The sequence below is a fragment of the Lissotriton helveticus genome, chromosome 4_1 (assembly GCF_964261635.1).
Source record: "Lissotriton helveticus chromosome 4_1, aLisHel1.1, whole genome shotgun sequence".
Taxonomy (NCBI): domain Eukaryota; kingdom Metazoa; phylum Chordata; class Amphibia; order Caudata; family Salamandridae; genus Lissotriton; species Lissotriton helveticus.
In genome coordinates this window covers 300,630,604-300,647,605 of record NC_136063.1, presented here as the reverse complement: position 1 = coordinate 300,647,605, position 17,002 = coordinate 300,630,604, and the positions used below count along the sequence as shown (strand labels likewise).

Sequence of the window (17,002 nt, the reverse complement as noted above, 5' to 3'; positions counted from 1 at the left end):
CACCAGAGGCCCTTCCTCTCACAGATGGAATAGCAGCTATTTGACATGTTTTATACCCTACCCTATGTAGGGTCTTTGTGGCCCAAGTCTCCTGGAGGATACAAATATCACTTGTTTCGATATAATTATTTCATTCGGGGTCACTAACATTCCTACCAAGGCCCGCTATATTCCAAGATATCATTTTTAATTCTGCAATTTGTTTGGGGCCTGTGATTCTCAAAGACACATCTCTCATCATTGTTCTATGTCATTTGCTCCCCTAGCCAGCGTGTTCTCACTTATTGTTCTTACCAATGGAATAGGGGAAACTGTTTCACATACACTTTGTTCAACTCCAGCTATCAGTTCTCCACAATGAACGTTTTTCCTCCCTGGATTGCACTCTACTACTACCTCCTGCAATTTTATCACCTTATCATTTGTCACTGGCAGTCAGTCAACAGCCTCCAAAGAAGATAATTCTTGGATTCTGTTGAAGGATTCAGGGAAAAAAATTCTAGGGGTATGGGTTGATCCTGCTACAGCAGGTTTATAGAAGTAACCCAACGGCAAAGCAAATATGCTATTACTTTGGGATAACCTCCTCACGCGCTTTCAAGGGCCTATAAACAGTACGAGGATACCTGAAATTTACAACAATACAATCACTTTGTATGTCTTTTAGTGAATCACCCACCCATCCCACCCTACGTACCATTAATATTTCATTTGTCTTCCGGGGATCAAACTTTTTGAACTTGGAAAGCCAATTAACAACTTAATCCCTAAGGTTTTCCCAAGATTCCTTCTGGTCTCTATTTAGGACTGGAACACTCGCTAATACTAATAGATAGGGACATGCAGCTGGAGGTAATTTCAAGTTATCTAGATTAGGAATTAGGTCAGTCTCCTTCAGACTGTGCTTAACTGCATTCGCACTATCGTTGGCCATATGATCGATTATATTATCAAATCCAACTGGAATATTTTTCTGGGACCCACTGATCCCCGGTCCCTCTAAATTTTTCCCTGCTATAGCATGATTTACTGGTGAGAGTCTGGGTTGATTTAAGGTTTGGACATCTTTTACTTTATCAGATTCCTTATGCGTAGTGCTCAAATCTGACAATAGACGAGCTCCCTCCTCTATTGTTCTATTACCATCAATGACTGTGCATAATTTGGCTATGGTAACGTCAAACTGATTGATTTTACTATCTAGAGCCTTAATTTTTGTATTCAAACATTCCTCTATATGGGTCTGTATAGTATCTAAGGGATTATTAAAAATGTCCACCAGCATACGGTCATCTCCTCCCTCTACTTCACTCTGTTTGCCTCGATTTGAGCAAAGGTCAGCAATTGTCCTACATAAAATCTCCTAATTTTCTTGCACATTAGCGTCCTCTTTATTGGTTCTTGTAGTGGCCCCGGGTTTTTCTTTGTTTTCACCCGTATTTTTCTCCTTTCTTAGTTTCTTTAATCTCTCATTCAGTGCTCCTACAGTTTTTTGGACCCGTGATCTTGTAAATATCCCAGCAATCCCCGATTTGTCAGATCTTTGTAAGATCTCTTTAAGTTGAGGTCCTTCTACCACTGAGTCATTTATAACGGCTGGGGTGACTTGCACACACCTATCCTCCTTCTGATGCGAAACGGTGGCCGGTGAAAAAGTAGCAGGTTGCCTATACATAGAAAGGCTGGAAGGATCCAATGATAGTCTTCTATGGGCCAATTCAATCTCATGGCTCAATACGGATTCAGCTCCAGTTAAAAAATCGAGCGTTCCGGCAGCACCCTTCCGTTTGCTCATACTAGAAAATTAACGGGGCTCAGAATTACAATTAGCAGCCACACCAATCACCTGGACAACTTCAACACTTGCTGCAATTTTAATGACAAAATGTCACTCAAACAGTACCTTGTTTTCGTAGGGGCCAAGAGGGGTGGCCCAGCCCAGCCTCCTCCGGCCACGAACGGCCGCAGATGGCGCCGCCCGTGTCCCGGGCTTTGCCCGGGCGCTGTCCACACGCATCCCGCGTTGCGTGGGGGGGAGCACTTTAATGAGGCGAGAGGCATCGCTGCTGTGGCGTCACTAGACCGCGCCAAACAGGGAACTCTGGGAGTTGTAGTTGTGGCAATAGCTGTTCCCCTCACGGCGGTGTCACGATATGTTGCTGCTGGCCGTGCGAACCGCTCCCTTTGCGGCGCACCCACAACTGTGGAATAGCCATTCCCCTCACGGCTAGAAAAAAGCAATGGTGCAGAACAGGTAAGCGCGTGTTAAAATGTAAAATATTATTTAGTACTCTGTGGTATACTGTATTTTTGGTTTTACAGGAAATGGATAATAAAATAGAAATTTTTTATGTAAAGAAGCATCTAAAATAGGTCTTGCATGGGGCACCTAAAATCCTCAAGATGGCACTGGTTGATTTACCAACTTGTATGGATAAAATGGCAAATTAAATCAGTGATGATTTCTGACACGCCAGCTTGAAGGCTGTAAAAGCTGAAGCAGTTCTTTAACCCCTTGACCGTGGATCAAATTCCGCTGCGGTGCTGGGGAAATAGAGAGTGGATGGGGTTCGGACAGCTGGAGTCCGTCCTCCGCACACGCCCACTGTGTAGCATGACAGCTCCCGGCCGTCACGCGCACACAAGTGGTTAAGAGGCGTACATTTACCGTACGCTTCAGAACTGACAAGGATCAACATCACAGCTATCAACAGGACAGTCTGCAGCCACTGTAGAGAGCTGTAGTTCTTCTTTCTCCCACTTCCTTCCAATCTCATACTGTCCCCAGAAGTTAAGTTTATATGGCATATCAAGCATAGCTCTTTTCCCAGCCTCATGCTCCTTCAAGCCTTTGCCACAACCTTGAGGACATACCTTGAACAGGCTAGTGCCAGGCACCGTCCTTTGCTTATGGGTGATCAGTCCTCCATCACCTCAGTACACAGGGGGAGTGTTACCACTGTGGTATGGGCACCTTGAGGAAACACCAAAAAGTAATTGAAAATGGCTTAAGCAGGAACTTTATTCTATAAATGAAACCACGACTGCTTCCCTGCACCTCAGCACGACAAGTGACTGCAGGGTGCTTACATTCTAGAACATCATGTCATTGCATCATTACACATTCCATTCCACAATATTCACTCTACTACCATACTACACTATCCCCCCTCAATAAACAGAAACAAAACATAAAGCTAAAAAATCTAAATACAAAACAAAATCTAAAATGAGTCCACAACGGCTAGTGAAGAGACCTTGACTAATTTAAAAACATTGAACCAGCACCTAAAAAAACTTATATGGAATGGGAAATATCAAGCAAAACAGGAATTATGGTCCAAACTATTGCATGCAAGTAAACAGGCTAATGCGAGAGAATTCTGGAAAATTATAAACAAATTAGTACGGCCAAACAAATTGGTAGTTTCATCAACATTAACGGAACAAGAATGGGCAACGTTCCTAGAAAAACATCTAAACAACGATGGTGCAGCAAAAATCTCTGTGAGCATGCAAAACAGCTGTACAGCTTGCGACGAGATTCAAGAACAATTTGTAATTGCTAAAGTGCACTTAATAAAATTAATTAAGAAGCAGAAAGATGGGGCGCCAGGTCCTAATGGGATACCATTTGCCCTATACAAAGAAAATCCTGACTTTTGGTCAACGTACTTGGTAAAAGTGTTCAAAGAAGTGATAGAGATGGGAAAAATCCCTGATTCCTGGCGAGGATCTCTAATCTCTCCTATATATAAGAAAGGTAATTGGTCTCTTGCAGAGAACTATAGACTTATTACCTTAAAAGACACAGTTGCCAAACTGTTTGCTGGAGTACTCTTAAACAAACTAAATGAATGGGTAAAAGAAAACAATATTTTGCCAATGAATCAAACTGGCTTCATTAAAGGGCTTGGAACAACGACAAACATCATGGCATTAGCGCTAACAATTGAAAAATCATTGAGCATAAAACTGCCATTATATCTATGTTTTGTAGATTTTAAGTCTGCTTTTGACTATGTGCAAAGAAACTTATTGTGGAAAAAACTTCTGGAAAAAGGCATCCCAGCTGTGCTACTAAATCTTATACAGTTGCTCCACAACAAAACCTGGGTAAGAGTAAGGATGGGGGATGGTCAATCATTAACAAATGAAATTCCTGCATTGGAAGGATTGAAACAGGGATGTGTACTGGCCCCCCTCCTTTTTAATCTATTTCTAGGAGACTTATCAGTCAACCTGGATGACCTTAATGCACATCCTTCTAAGTTGGGGGATAAGTTGATATACAACTTGATGTATGCGGACGATGCGATCCTATTAAGTCACACTAAAATAGGTCTCCAGCGTTTAATTAACAGAACACTTTTGTATGCAAATGAAAATGGAATGGTTATTAATGAAACCAAAACAAAAATCATCGTGGTGTCCAGGAACAAAAATGTGAGACAAAAAAATAGATGGTACATGGGAAATAATCAACTTGAACAAATAGAGGTGTACAAGTACTTGGGAGTACTGTTTGACCAGAAGGGAACTTATCTGCTTCAGAAACAGGACATCCAAAGGAAAGCCAACTCATTAACAGCAGCATTCAAGATGGCACAAAAATCCCTTGGGAATTTAACTTATGGGCCACTATTGAAAATCATAGGAGCTAAATTGCTCCCAACTATTACATATGGAAGTGAGGCACTAATGGGTACGGATGCGAAACTAATTAATAAGGTACTTTCTAAAGTATATAGATCTCTCTTCCACCTCCCAAACAATACTTCACCAGCACAAATGAGACTGGAATTCGGCTTGAACAATCAAGAGTTAGCAAGAAAAGGTCAGTTTATTAAAATGTGGTATAGGTTTAAGAATGACCATGACAATCAAATTTCACAAACACTCTGGCAAGAAGTAAAAAACAACAAAAAATCACTTGCTTGGAGATATCTTCACGAGGCATTAGAAGAGTTCTCGCTGATGCCTTTATGGAACAATACGATAAACAACGGATCATTTAAAAAAATAGTGAATCGAACAACCAACTACCTATCACTTCTACATGACAAAAACATGCTGGCAAAAAGAAAACACTCGTGGACAGTAATAAATGGATATGAAAAAAAGAAAGTGCAAGAATACCTGGAGATACCATGGTCCGAAAGAAGTAAACACTGCTTTATGAACGCAAGATTTGGAATTCTGCCAGGCCTTAGTCACGCTCTGCCATGGAAAAAAAGTAACTCTAGTCTATTGTGCAGACTTTGCAAAGGTGGAGAAGAAAATATTGTCCACCTCCTATGTATCTGTCCTGGACTACGTAGGGAAAGATGTGCATTACTCAAACCTCACCTCAATCTCCGGGGTATAAGAACATGCAGGCAGGCACTGAAAATTTGTCTTCATCCAAATGATATAGTCATGAACGTTGCCTTTGTAAAAATTTTAAAGATATTAACTACTGAACTAGAAAAATAGATGAGGAAAAAAGTTTTTTAAGAAAAAGAAAAAAGAAAAAATAACTAAATAAATAAATAAATAATTTTTTAATTTTACGACTGTTTTTAAGACCCAAGCATCTCAACTTTAAGGACAAAATTGTATATTTTATTTTTATTGTATCGTACTATATAAACTGAAAATGATTGTGTATTGGAAATATTGTAAGATTTTAAATAATCAAACAATAAAGAATTTAGTCCTCCTAGTCCCTTTAGAAAGTAACTAGGGAAAACACACATTAGAAAACCACCAAGAGAATATTACACGTGAGTCACTCATTAGTAAGTAAGATAATCTATGAATCTTCTAGGAAAGGATCGAATTCTATTACTCCTTGTCAAGCTGCTACCATCACCACCTTCAGAGTTGATTACTACAGGATTGCTCACTCTGGCATTAACAACATACTCATTTTCACTCTTGCAGAGAGAAAGATCAGAAACTGCATAATTTTTTCTGTCACCTAAGTCTCCAAACTGAAAGCAACCATCTTTGTTTTGCTCTCTCATGTCTCTTGAATTATATCTTTCATCAATGATTTTCGTTTGTTCTCTACTCAATTTAACCAAAGAAATCTTGTTCCACCATCCTTTGTCAGAAAGCAACACAGCCATTTTGTACATCTTCATCACCTTTACTGGCTCAGAAAATCTAGACTACCCTTTCACAATTCTCATGTTTTATTTTATAAGAAACAAATCTCTCAGCACCAAACACACTTCTTTCACTCATGTCCTGTTGTAAAAGTACTTTTTAATAGCTTCCTGCTTGGTTTTCACATGTTCACGAACGTTGTCTAAATCAGCGTTTACATCGCAATGTCCTATACTACCTTCCAACTAGGCTGGACTCAACACAGACAATGGTTTTCTGCCCCTCGAACAAACGAAAGGAGTGACACCCATAGTGCTATGCGGAGTGGGAGTTAACTCCACGCTTTCTGTTGCAAAACTTCAACTTGTTGGAAATGGCAGTCTGCACACCCTCTTTAAGCATACGAAATGCCCACCCGACTAAACTGTTAGAAGATGGACTGAAAATGGCACTCTAACATGTCTTATGTCATGCATTCTGAGAAACAAAGCCATCTCCTCATACAGAAAATGCATGCCATTATCTGAGACAACCTCCTTAACAGTACTCTCCAACGAAAATAAATGTTCAAGAAATTTTATAGCACTGCAAGAATCAGCTGCCCTAACAAAAGCAAAATACAGCCATTTGTGAAAATAATCCACTGCCACAATAAGATACTTTTTTACATTACTCAATGAATTGTATGGACCAGTGTAATCAAGCCCAGTTTTTTCCCCAAGGACCCTTATGCCATTCCACAGGACCCAGCGGGGAAGTAGATGTTTTCAAATGCTTGTCAGAACATAGGCATTCACCACAACTCTTAATATATTTCCTAACCTGTCCATCAATGCAGGGTCACCAGTAACACTGCCTAATCTTTTTGATAGCTTTGTAAATTCCTAAATGTCTAACGTGTGCTAAAGTAATTATTTTGTCATGTCCCCAACTGGTGGTACGAAAGCATCCTGCCTCACAACAATGTCATTGACTACACACAACTCTGATGCAACCTGAGCAAAAACTCTCATCTAAACACTTAAACTCCTGCCATAGGGCAATCCTTTCTGTTGATACTTTATCACTAAATTCGAATCCCTAATCCTTGACACAAAATTCATCCCATTCAACCTCAGAAATCCTGAAATGCTCAGTAGCATCAGTCACAGTCATGACACACTCATCCTCATCTTCGTGTCTACCACTATATTCCTCATCCTTTACAGGCAGACAGGATAAACAGTCAGCCCTAACGTTCTTGCCACTCGGAACATATTTAATATCAAAATTGAATTCTTGCAACCTCAACAGCAGCTTAATCAAGCGTGAAAGACCTTATTGGAACAGCTATTCCCCAACATATATATTAACGGCTTGTGGTCAGTGACTAAGTCAAAATTTGAGCTCCAGATATACATCTTGAATTTGAAAGCTGCCCATGAGCAGATGAGAGCTTCCCTTTCGAATGTACTGTATTTCACCTCAGCCAAACTTAACATTCTGGATGCAAATGCAATTGTTCTTTTCTCACCTTCCACAAATTGGTTAAATACTGCACACACACCTCTGGAGCTAGGATCCACTCTGATAACACTCTTCACACCATGCAGATACATTTACAACTAGTTTATTGATACAGTCATAAGCCTATGTGCTTCATCTGACCACACATAATTAAAACTTTTTGAGGAGGGATCGCAATGGTTGCACAGTAACCTCATAGCCCTACACAAACCTAGTGTAATATTCACTGAGCCCTAAAAACGTCATTAATTACTTTCAAGAGACTTTCTTTGGGTTTAATGCCCACATAAACTAGATTAGGGACCAAGATAGTCAACTTACTGTCCATAAACCTGCACTTATCTTGGTTGACAGTCATACCATGCATCTCCAGCTTTCGCATCACAACCTCAAAATGTTCTATATGGTGATCAGCATCATCTGTGTGGATCAGGATATCATCCTGAAATGCTTGAATGCCTACTTTCCCCTCAAAAAGTTTATCGATTAAGCTCTGGAAAACATTTGCAGCAGATGCAAGTCCAAATGGCATCCGCCTGTACATATATGCCCCAAAAGGGGTAATAAACATAGTTAGAAGTTGAGATTATTTTGTCAAATCAATCAATCAATCAATCATAACACTTGTATAGCGCCCTACTCACCCGGAAGGGTCTCAAGGCGCTTGGGGGGAGGGGTCCGCTACTGCTCGAACAGCCAGGTCTTGAGTTGTCTCCTGAAGGCGAGATGGTCCTGGGTCAGCCGAAGGTGGATGGGGAGGGAGTTCCATGTCTTGGCCGCCAGGTAGGAGAAGGATCTGCCTCCGGCGGTGGCACTTCGGATGCGTGGTACGGCGGCGAGGGCGAGGCTAGTAGATCGTAGCTGGCGGGTGGGTGTGTAGAAGGTCAGGCGGTCGTTGGGGTACTTGGGGCCCAGGTCATGGAGAGACTTGTGTGCGTGGGTGAGGAGCCTGACCTAATGATAAGACGATTGAAGATATATAGAGGGAAATGTTTTACTAAAACCTATTTTGGCAAGCATATCATGAATCCTGGGGAGAGGATGACAATCCACCAGAATGTTACGATTCAAAATTCTTAAATCTGCACATGAACGAATGTCCCCACTCTTCTTCTGGGCTATAACTGCAGCAGACACCCATTCAGAGAACTCCACAGGAGTAATAATGCCTTGAGCGCACATGTCATTCAGAAATATTTTTAAATCGTTCTGTACAGACATTGAAACAAGTCTACCCTTTTGAACAACGGGTGAAGCATTGCTTTTCAATGTAATGCTGTGTTCAAAAACTTTTATGAGATCAACCTTTTCACTAAGCACAAGTGAATACTTGTCAAGTAGAACATTCGGGTAGTTCTACCTGTCATCACTCAGGATGCGGATGTCACTTAGTGCTGTTTTTGTCTGCAGGAGAACCCATCCGTGAGCCTTGACTTCCTCCCTCTGGGATGACAACGAACCGTAGAACAGCCAGCACACATGACCACCATTTTTGCATGACTAGATACTGTGGTGATTTTGTAGGAACCTGAACAATTCACATCCATGAAGCAAGAGTTTGAACTCTGAACAAGACGCTTCTTCTTGTGTTTCCTCTTCTCCTCAATGGGAGATGGATGCAAGAGATCTTTTGCGAGAGGCATGTTTGCACAGACAAAGCCACTGCTAGAGCGTCATTTCTGGAGCAGCGCTTTAAGTCGTTGTGGACTAGTGATAATAATATGGAAAAGGGACAATGAAATCTGAATGTTGGATGGAAATATCGGGCTTTCATACACTGTTCCTGTAGCATTATCCATAAGACTCAATACATTTGAATATAAAATAACAACAAAAAAGTTGAACACCTGCTTGTGAATGGAATGTTCTACAGATAGCACAGGTAAATCTCCTAACGCTACAGGTTCCTTGTGGCCAGGTTTGAGAATGATTCCCATGTTCGCTTGACCCTGCCATCCTAAAATATCCTGCCCATTCTCAGCCACATAAAATGTGGTCAAAATGTTCCTTCCTTTAAAACATATCACATCTGTGAAGTAACCCCTGATAAGTATGTCATAATCTCCAAAAGGCTTTGGATTAACATCAGGAGATAATAACATATTTTTTACCATAACTTTTCAAAAGTGACATCACCAGGAATGGTCATTGGAGAGCCAGAAAAAGCCATCACACTTAAATTGACAATACCATTCTCCCCAATGACACCTATGCATCTTTTATATCAATCATTCAAAGTATTGACCTCCACCGTCAACAAAACATTGTTCAAATTTTCAAATAAATTGATTTCTTCCATACATATTTATCAAACCTTGGTTTTGGGCTTGACAGATTTACAAACAGTATCAAAATACCCAATTGGTTTACAATTATTGTACCGCTTGCCTTGTGCCTGACAAGAACCACTGTTTCCCATGTGATATTAGACCCACCCCTGTAACACGCCCTTGGAAACTTTTTCTCAATGTTCTTTTTTTTTTTTAATTTGTTGTCTCAATGTTCTTTTTAACCATATTCTTGTTGCACACAGTGTTGAAATCAACTTTATCCCTCTCACATACAGTGGCATCCTGTGTAGTGGTTGTTAGCCCATCACCTGTCTTACTTCTCAGATCTTACATAAGAATTCTTGAGGATATTACAGAACGTTCAATGCTACGAGCAATGTCAATAACCTCATTCAGAGACATATTTTTAAACACTAAACTGCGTTCCTGGATTTTCTTATTATAACACTTAAACACTAACTGAATCCTTAAGTAAATATCTAAATTGGAACCAAAATCACATTTGGCTGCCAAGACTCTAAGAACAGCTAAATAGTACTCAACAGACTCTTCAACTATTTGCTTCAGTTTAAAAAAGTTATGCCTTTCAAGCATGACTGAAGGCTCATCAGCATAGTGTTTAGACATTCTGGCAAGTGCTTCTACATAAACATCCCAAGCATCCTCACCACTGGGTGCAGATGCAACAGGAAGATCGTCAAAAATGTACTGGACGGTTTCACACAAAAGAATGAATAACAACGCAGCACGACGTATCGCATTGAATTTAAAAGCGTCTACAACAACCATATTATTTTTAAAGACCCTGAGCCACTTATGCCAAAGCATAGAGGGTTTGCATGGATTCTGAAAGAACAATGGTGATTTCACAATATTGATAGACATACTGGCCATAATACCACAATGTGATACAATAAAAACAAGAAAAAAAACAAAATAATATACAGTTAAAGTCTTATGCCAGTCAACCATGAAATGTCATGCAAGATTCCTTTAACATAAACTGCTATTGTGTATTAGTCACCGATACCAGCAGGCAGAAAACGGTGAAATTGCAGCTTATCACATAGGCTCCTGCTTAATGGGTGGCCATCACAGAGCTTGGACAGGCAAAACTGGGTGAGTCTGTCACCAGAAAGAGTAGAAAACACACTGCATGATGCGCAGAGTACACTTGGAATTCACTGACATGCAAGGGACCATGGTCCCCGCTTGGGGGGAAACAACCTTTTCAACGCAGTCATTATATCGCACTACACTTACAATGCCGTCATTACATCGAAACATCCTTTACAACGCAAGTCACTACAACGCAGGCATTACAAAGCAAACCATTACAATGCATGACACTACATCGCATGTCATTACAATGCAGGCATTACAACACATGCCATTACAACGCATACCATTACAATGCATGGTACCCCTACGCTATCCAACACTTACCCTACTGTTGCCCCCTTGGAGTTAGAATAGTAATTTTTACCCCTATACTATCCAATTCTTACCTTAAATGCAATGTAATGGTGTGCGTTGTAATGGTATGCGTTGTAAAGGTAGTATGCGATGTCATGGAATGTGTTGTAAAGGTAGTTTTTTAAAATGCGATGTAGCGTCATGCGATGTAATGAATGCATTGTAGTGGATGTTGCAATGTAAAAACTGCGTTGTAAGTCAATGCGTTGTAAATGTATGCGTTGTAACATCATACATTCCCGCTTGAAGGGGCTCGTGTTTGATAACCAGGAATGTCTCTTGGTTCAAGAAGGTGGACGGGTCCCTAACAGATTGGGGAAGAGATGCTGATCAGTACATGGAAGAGGAGGAGGTCACAAACCCCACATAAGTCCCTAGGGCTGGCAGGGACCACTGCCTGATCCTTGAGAATGGATGAGGCTATCCTGGCGGAGGGTTCACCTCGTTCAGCCCAAGGAATCACATCCCTCTCAGGCAGCCCCGCCAGGGCATGGCCAAGTGCCAACTCCCAGAGTCAGACGTATGGTCTTTGGCCGAACCCTGCCCCCAGCCAAAGACTCAGAGAGTTTGTATGCTGCCTGCTGGGGAAAGAGTCACTGAGCAGAGAGACAGTAAGCGGCTAGAGAAAAGGAGGGATGTAGTGAGGGAGCCGCCTGGCCCTCACACTACTATGTTGCACCCTGTAGCAATCCGGAGGGCGGGCACTCCCGAAGGATATAAATAAAGGGGCTCATGACCGCTCGAGGTCTTGGCCCACATGTTATATCTGTGTGCTGGGTATTTTGTCCCCAAAGCTTAGGCTGTGCCTCGCAGCGTGCCACCGGGCAAGCCCTGCCTACCCACGCATGACAGGCACCTCGAGGAAACACCACAAACCAGGATGGTTTAAACTGGCACTTTATTCCATCAATGAACCCACGACTGCTTCCCTGCACCGCCGCATGACAAGTGACTGCAGGGTGCTTATATTTTAGAACATCAGCTCTTTGTATCATTACACATCCCATTCCACAATATTCAGCCTACTGCCATATTACAACCCCTTTAACAAAAAAAACAAATAAAATAAAACTAAATATCTGTTTCTATTCTTTTTATCTTTTAGCAATTTCAGCACATATGGTTTTTACTTAGTAAAAAGTGTAGCGCCGAATGCCATAGTAAAAGCCATCTGAGTCGTCTCAAACATTTCTAGACTGATTACTTTTCCAAACACACCCACAGATTCCTAATATTGTAACCTATGTATGCAGTTATACGTAGAAACTCTGAAGCACAACCATTATTAATACTGGGTTGCCTATTTAGCTACAGTCTTGCTGCTCGGGGCTCTCTTGATTGAAATAGACGATACACAAATACATTAATGAATAAATAATTGTTGTAACCTCTGCTATTCTTTCTTTTATATTCTTAAAGCTCGTGACATGTCATATGGAAAGTGACACGATGAAACCTGGGTGATTATGAAGATGGAATACTGGGAGAGTGGAGAAGCATTCGCTGGTAGAGTAAGCAGCTGGTCTTGCTGGTGAAAATAATAAACGTAAAGAAAAGCTACATGACTAGCGGATTAATAGAATGTAATAATAATATCCAATTTGATTTCGAAACATGCCTTTTTCTATAAGAATAACAGTAGTTGGACTCTTTAAATTCAAATGAGATTCGGGTCCTTCCTGAGTGCAATTCACATAACCTGTATTAAAATTATTAATATTCCACACTTGCTCCTGCCAACGAAGTTTGAGCTTTAAAAACTTGCATTTATCCCCATCCAAAATAAATACCTGTGCACTTTCATAAACAATTGTATCATCGCTGACCTCATGAAAGGGGCCGTGTATGAGCTGTCAGAGAATTTCTTATGACCTGGCAGGAGGCCGCGTGACGTCCAGCAATACTAAATTAATTTGAAATGACCTGGAGCAACGTTATTGCACAGCTGGAATTTTCCGTCGATTATCATAACTGGCTAATAGAAAAATATGCATTTTTTAATTAGCTGCAGTCTGCGATTTCACTGGAGATTCGTTTTAAAGATCTGCTCTTTTACAACTGCCCACGCTTTGAAGAGCCCAACAGTTCATCTTGGTGCAAATGCAGATTTGGACAGTTCATATGGTCAAGTTTTTCGTTGTCTAATAGACAGGGCAAGCCATTCTCGTTTGTGACCACATACCATGATTGACATATAATCTCCGTCATCCTGAAACGAAAAGAGAAAAACAAAAGGCATAGACAATTAGGTCACATTTGTAATCAAGAAATCTATTTTTATTTTCAATTTTAGGTCGAGCATTTGAGACCACTTGTATATATTTTAGTATATACTTATATGTGTATGTACTTTGTGGGCTCTGGAGTTCAGCCCTAGGACTTGTCTCTTTAGGGACTTTTTTCTGTTCAACTGACTCTATTTAAATGTCTTGATAGAAAATGACCAGTAGAGGTCAGTAAAATACCATAATTGCTTTCTGCTTGTTTTACTGCCTCTATTTAACTGTCTTGATAGAAAACGACCAGTAGAGGTCAGTAAAATATCAGAAATGCTTTCTGCTGAGGGACTTTCTTTTTACCTTTTTATGGCACCACCCTCTGTTTAACTTTCTTGATAGAAAACGACCAGCAGAGGTCAGTAAAATACCAGAATCACTTAAGCATTCTCTAGATTTCAGTCCATGGAAATGATCTTCCACTAGCACCCATAGACAATAATATATTTATCTAATCTTGTATTTTCAGTGATATGACCCTGTGATAGCCCCTGATTTTATATTAAAACAGAGCTTTGGACTATACCATTTCCTGCTGAAAGGCAATTTCCTCCCCATGTGTTCCCATACCTGGCGTGTCATTCAGTTTGGTGCTTACTTTCCATCCATATTATAGAACAGTAGATGTTTCAGCACCCAGGCTAATCTGCTGCATAGCTAAATACATATAAGGTCCCAACGGCAAGACCGATTGCATTGCAAATGCTTGTTTTATTTTTAACTCAAAAAAGTGTATTGCTTTGTACAAATCACCTATGACGGGGTGAGGTGAACAAATCATTTTGGCTCTCAAAAAGAGGAATTTGCAACATTTTCCAAACTTCAAATTTGCCTTTCCCACAGAGGGATTAAATATTAAGTACATAAGAAACATTACACTTCCAGCATTAATTAAGAGCTGATTATCTATACTTGTGTCTAGCTCTCAATTTCATGGTTTCATTTTCATTTATGCACGTGGAAATGACAACTCTGCCTAAGGCCTCTGGTAGCCTGGACAGAGCAGATAAATAAAGAATGTGACAGTAGATGAAGACCACAAGTTCTCTGCTGGCAGTCTACTCTTTCCTCTCCTCTGCCACTAGTCCTCCCCTGGCAGTCTACTCTGTCCTTTATGCAATCACTGGTCCTCGGCTGACAGTCTACTCTGCCCTTTCCTCTACCACTAGTCCTCCACTGACAGTCTAATCTTTCCTTTCCTCTACCACTAGTCCTCCTCTGGCAGTCTACTCGGACCTTTCATCTGCCACTAGTCCTCACTGGCAGTCTACTCTGTCCTTTCCTCTGCCACTAGACCTCCGCTGGCAGTCTACTCTGTCCTTTCCTCTGCCACTAGTCCTCTACTGGCAGCCTAATCTGTCCTTTCCTCTGCATTAGTCCACTGCTGGCAGTCTACTCTGTCCTTTCTGCTACCACTAGTCCACTGCTGGCAGTCTACTCTGTCCTTTCCTCCACCACTAGTCCTCCACTTGCAGTCTACTCTTTCCTTTACCGTGTCACTAGTCCTCTGCTGGCAGTGTACTCTGTCCTTTCCTCTGCCACTAGTTCTCCACTAGCAGTCTACTCTGTCCTTTCCTCTGCCACTAGTCCTCCACTGGCAGTCTACTCTATCCTTTCATTCAGCCACTAGTCCTCTGCTGGCAGTCTACTCTGTCCTTTCCTCTACCACTAGTGCTCTGCTGGGAATCTACCCTTTCCTTTCCTCTGCCACTAGTCCTCCACTGGCAGTCTACTCTGTCCTTTCTGCTATCATTAGTCCTCAGCTAGCAGTCTACTCTGTCCTTTCCGCTATCACTAGTCCTCGGCTGGCAGTCTACTCTGTCCTTTCCGCTATCATTAGTCCTCCCCTGGCAGTCTAATCTGTCCTTTCCTCTGCCACTAGTCCTTTGCTGGCAGTCTACTCTGTCCTTTCCTCTGCACTAGTCCACTGCTGGCAGTCTACTCTGTCCTTTCTGCTATCACTAGTCCTCCGCTGGCAGTCTACTCTTTCCTTTCCGCTAACACATCTCCTCTGCTGGTAGTCTACTCTGTCCTTTCCTCTGCCACTAGTCCTCTGCTGGCAGCCTACTCTGTCCTTTCCTCTGCACCAGTCTACTGCTGGCAGTCTATTCTGTCCTTTTTGTTATCACTAGTCTTCTGCTTGCAGTCTACTCTGTCATTTCCGCTATCACAACTCCTCCGCTGGCAGTTTACTCTGTCCTTTTCTCTGCCACTTCTCCTCTGCTGGCAGTCTACTCTATCCTTTCCTCTACCACTAGTCCTCTGCTGGGAATCTACCCTTTCCTTTCCTCTGCCACTAGTCCTCCGCTGGCAGTCTACTCTGTCCTTTCTGCTATCACTAGTCCTGAGCTAGCAGTCTACTCTGTCCTTTCGCTATCACTAGTCCTCGGCTGGTAGTCTACTCTGTCCTTCCGCTGTCACTAGTCCTCCCCTGGCAGTCTAATCTGTCCTTTCCTCTGCCACTAGACCTCTGCTGGCAGTCTACTCTGTCCTTTCCTCTACCACTAGTCCTCCGTTGGCAGTCTACTCGGTCCTTTCCTCTATTACTAGTCCTCCACTGGCAGTCTACTGTGTCCCTTCCTCTACCACTAGTCCTCCACTGGCTTTCTACTATTTCCTTTACGCTGCCACCAGTCCTCGCCGGGCAGTCTACTCTGTTCTTTCAGCTATCACTGGTCCTTGTCTGGCAGTCTACTCTGTCCTTTCCGTTATCACTAGTCCTCCGCTGGCAGTCTACTCTGTCCTTTCATCTGCCACTAGTCTTCTGATGGCAGTCTACTCTGTCCTTTCCTCAGCCACTAGTCCTCCGCTGGCAGTGCACTCTGTCCTTTCCTCTACCACTAGTCCTCCGCTGGCAGCCTACTCTTTCCTTTCTGCTATCACTACTGCTCTGCTGGCAGTCTACTCTGTCCCTTTCGCTATAACTACTCTCTGCTGGCAGTCTACTTTTCCTCTGCTACTAGTCCTCTACTAGTGCTCTGCTCTATCCTGATCGTGACATCCCAGACTCTTCCTGACACATAGGCTCTAGTTTCACCTCTACTTTAAATAGTTTAACTTCAAGGCCATTTTGTCAGATCTGCATTGCCAATTTCCGGCCGGCTCACTACTCTATGTGGTCTCAAATATTACCTTTGCTTTCTCCAGTACCATTGCTATTGGATTTCTTAATGCATGAACATTTCAAAAAAAGTTATTTAATTTTTATGTACCACACATGCTGACAGGTTGTAATGCATATTCACTACTCTCATTGTGAAAGCAAGGTCCAGCGTTACCTCATAGCCTCCCCTCCCGAGCATAGCTATCAATAGTGCAGCCAGTGCAGTGGCACAAGAAAACTGGGGTACCTAGCCTCCC

At 41.9% G+C, this 17,002-nt stretch overlaps 1 pseudogene; it reads right to left on the bottom strand.

Moving 5' to 3' along the window:
• Positions 1–8,987: 8,987 nt before the first annotated feature.
• LOC144827137 (small ribosomal subunit protein eS27 pseudogene) lies at positions 8,988–9,242 on the bottom strand (annotated as a pseudogene).
• Between the last annotated feature and the right edge of the window lie 7,760 nt (positions 9,243–17,002).